This window comes from Tupaia chinensis, unplaced genomic scaffold (assembly GCF_000334495.1).
Source record: "Tupaia chinensis unplaced genomic scaffold, TupChi_1.0 Scaffold000415_1, whole genome shotgun sequence".
Classification (NCBI taxonomy): Eukaryota; Metazoa; Chordata; class Mammalia; order Scandentia; family Tupaiidae; genus Tupaia; species Tupaia belangeri.
In genome coordinates this window covers 3,303,784-3,307,676 of record NW_006159920.1, presented here as the reverse complement: position 1 = coordinate 3,307,676, position 3,893 = coordinate 3,303,784, and the positions used below count along the sequence as shown (strand labels likewise).

At 54.3% G+C, this 3,893-nt stretch overlaps 1 protein-coding gene across 1 annotated transcript in view; it reads left to right on the top strand.

The window, feature by feature from the left end:
- The window catches only part of PDIA5 (protein disulfide isomerase family A member 5), a gene marked incomplete at its 5' end in the record, with an annotated part of 73,377 nt that overhangs the window by 8,393 nt on the left and 61,091 nt on the right, over positions 1-3,893 (top strand).

The window sequence follows — 3,893 nt, the reverse complement described above, 5'->3', positions numbered from 1 at the left end:
GGCATGCACGCACACGCGCCCAGCGTGAGTTTAAGCCACCAGGTCTAGGACTCAAACCGTGGTCGACTACGTGGGAGTCCAGCAGCATAGCTATTACGCCAACTGCTGGCCCCTTGTTTTGTGTTTTGCATCTCCATCTTCTGCGCTGGGTTCTGCCCCGGGTTCACCTGTCAGGATCAAGGCAGCCTGTCTTGCTGCTCTCCTGTTACGGGATCCTCTAGAGGGCCGGAAGCTCCATTCAGCTCTTGTGGGTGGCACCTACATTTAGCAGCTCAGGAACCTGAAAGGCTGGTTAACGGCAGATCCCACCCTAGAAGCCATCATTCTGGTGGGGGACCTTCCTCTAGGGGAAGCCAGTACTTGGGCTGCCTTGTGAGACTCAAGCCTCCCCTCCTTAGCATACAGTGTCACGTTTCTTCTTTTTTATCTGTCCTCACCCCATCTTTGATCCCGGGTCTGACTCCCAGGCGTGTGAGCCTCCGGGCTCTCGTGTTTCTGCATGTGAAGATGTGATAAGCACAGAGCCATGGACCACTGCAGCAGCCCTTCCAGACCAGCAGCCAGCTGCCACACAGTGAATCCAAATGCAAAGGCCCACACCGATGTGTCTGTCTGGGTGTGGGGTGTGGGGCGGAGAGGGAAGTGTGTGCGGGCCTCTGTGACCTTTTCTTCCATATTCTCTGTAAACCAAAGCTGAGGGAGGTGGGGAGACATAGGATATAGAGGTTGGTGACCCTGATGCCTCATTCCCTAGAACAGCCAGTGAGCAAACGGGCAGAGGGTGAGGCTCCACCCCTCAGCAGGCTGTGGCTGGTTTCTGCAGGACAGGGCTCAGGGAGTGGTGGGTGGGGCCTTGACACTGCAGGTCCCCTCTCCATGAGCCACGGTACTTTCCTTATCCCCCTCTGTTATAGCAAAGCATCTCTTAGGTCATTAGAAGAGTCATGATGCATTTTTGTGTAGAAAACCATAGAAAACTACATCATGACTTTTCCGACCGTCCAGTAGGTTCCCTGCTCACTGCCTTTGTCTCCATTTTCTCCTTGGGCCTCAGCCGTTAGCTGGGGAAGGGAAATAGGCAGTAGATCAATTAATTATACTTCATCTACCAACCCAGATCCTTTAGGTCTCTAAGCTGGGTAATTTTCTCCTCTTCTTGAACTCTTAGAACTTTTATTGTCTGCACTGTAAAATTAGTCCATGTCCATGTGCACATGCTTGCATGCACATGCACACACGCACTCACATGCTCTGAGAGACCGTAGGAGGAGGTGCAGAACTAAGAGGATACCGTCAGTGGTTGTCGCCTGGCGGGATTCCTGTAGCTCACTGACAGAGCCCGGAGAGCCAAAGCGCACAGCCACGTTCCACCAGCGACAAGGCAGCACCATTTGTTCACCCATTCAGTCAAGCTATTTGTAGAGGGCCTACTGTGTGCCAGCTGCTTTTGTGTTGTGGGGAGCAGGCGAGCACACCAAGCCATTGCCTTTGCCGAGCAAGTGTTTCTGATGAGGTCGGTGAGCTGGCAAGTTAGTCAGGTGTCAGTAGGCGCCAGGGAGAGGAAAACTACAGGGTGAGGGAGTCTGGGAGTGCCACAGTGAGTAGGTGGCCGAGGCTCTGGGGTTTATGCCGGGCGTGAGCTCCAACAGCACAGGAAGCCACATCCCATCACTTCTCAGAGGTGAAGGCAAGAGTCCTTGAAGAATGTCAACCTGAAGAAGAGGGTGCACAGAAGCTGAAATGCGGGGTCCTGGCGCTGACACAATGATGTGCGTGAGGTGTGATGACCATAGGCTGTGGGCTGGGCTGGACGTTGGGCCACACTGAGGAACAGATGAGGGGATCCTCTGTGCCCCATGGCTCACCAGCCTAGTCGATTGGGTTGGAGCTTGCTTCTAGGCCTGGCCTGGCTTACAGGGGGCCTAAGGCTGCAGCAGCAGGACTTTGCCATGGCCCGGCTCCCAGCAGAGCTGGTAGGGTTGGGGCTGGAATGGCCTGAGCATGTCCTTCCTCACCCTGCTTTGTGAAGTCACAGGTGGAGACTGCCGGCCAGGCTTGAGGGAACATGGAGAGACAAGGGGTGGGGTTTCTCCCTGCCTGGGCTGCCTTGCAGAATCACACCTCCGCAGCGGGTCTGCAGTTCGAACCAAAGAGCAGGCCCTTTGGGAGCCCCCCATTGGCTCCTGGGAAGGGCCTGAGGGAGGCCACTGCTTGTCATTGCAGTTGAGTGGATGGCAGGTGGCCAGTGATACAGCAGAACAGGGCCGGACAAGGGAAGCACCTAGTGGACGTAGAGTCCTCTCTCTGGGGGAATTAGCTCAGACTGGGAGAGGGTACCTCATTCATAGTTGTTCTCAAAAAAAACCCTCTGCCTCTCAGCATGGCTTCACCTCAGAGCCCCTTTGGGGAAAATGCAAATGATAATAGCTGTTATCAGAAAGGGCAGGTTTGGCATCCCCAGAGAGCTTTGGGGTAAGGGAGTTCCTGACAGCCAGATGGGGTGCTGTCAGCCCCTCTGGCTCTGCCCCCACTCCCAGCTTATCTCTTCTCTATGGCCACTTCTATCTTAATGCCCTTCCACCTTGGAGGAGGCACCATGCAATGCCATCAGCCCTTCCTTCCTAATGACAATCATTTTGTGGTTCTTGAGTCCTCATTGGTGGCCAGGCCTGGGGCTGGTAACTGCAGAGAAGGCCAGACCCCTGGGTCTAATAGGGAGGGAACCCTCCAGGCCTGGGTGAGGTGGGGACAGGGCGACAGTCTCCTTCTTAGACCTTCCACAGGCCTCTCTGGTAAGACGACTACAATGGTGCTTCTTGAATTGCAAATTGTATCTTTGCACTTAAAATGAGGTCCTGCAATTTCTCTCGCTCTCCATTGAGGAGTGTTGCCTCTGAATCGAGCTGAATGGTTTAATTAGTCCATCTGTTTCGGGGCTGGTGCACAGCTGTGTGGAGCCGATGGGATGGCTGGAGATGGAAGTGAGATGGGTAAACAGGTGGGAGGTGATGGGACTCCCTCAGGTGGCTGCTTTACCGGGCAGAAGAGAGGACTCATGCTGCGTTGTTGGGGTGACTTGTGGGCATCGAATAGCTGAGGTTACCCTCGCCAAGTCCATTTGGATGTGGGGCGGTGCCCCTGAAGTTATAAGCAAAGCTCTACATGTGGAGGTGCCTGGCTGCCTTTGGCTGTTGGGGGGACCTGGCTGAAAACAGCGAGGTTGGAGAAGCTGGAGAGAGCTGAGGCTTTGGAGGAGCTGGTGCAGGGGCTCGTGGAGGAGAGAGGGAGAAGAGCTGTGCAAGTTGGTGGCATGACCTGGCCCCCGTTGAACACATGTCCGAATCACTTGCAAGGCTGGTTAAAGCACAGTTGCTCAAGTGCCCCAGAGTTTTGCTTTGTCTTTATTCATGATCAAGCACATGCACACACGTGTGAGAGTGAGAGAAAGAGAGGAGAACCCTTCACAAGGCTTGGTCATGCCACGATCCCCTTCCTCCAGTTCCTCAGGTCCTGGACATTCGTCAGTGTGCCCAACCTGCTCCAGATAGTCCGGACCAGAGATTGGGACCACTGTCGCCATGTGGGAGCCCGCTGGTTTTGAGTAGTGCAGTACCACTGTACCACGGAGGACCTGACCCCACCCCCTGCAGGTTTTGATTTAGTGGGTCTGGGCTAGGACTTGCATTTCTTTCTTTCTTTCTTTCTTTCTTTCTTTCTTTCTTTCTTTCTTTCTTTCTTTCTTTCTTTTTTTTGGAGAGGTTTTTGCTATAGGGCGCGTGCGCTCGCCAGACAGAGAGAGACAGAGATACAGAAAGCGAGAAATCACCCCCCCAGGGGGTATGGCCACGCCACAATCCCTTCTCCTCCATTCTCCTCTCAGGATCTTGGGCACA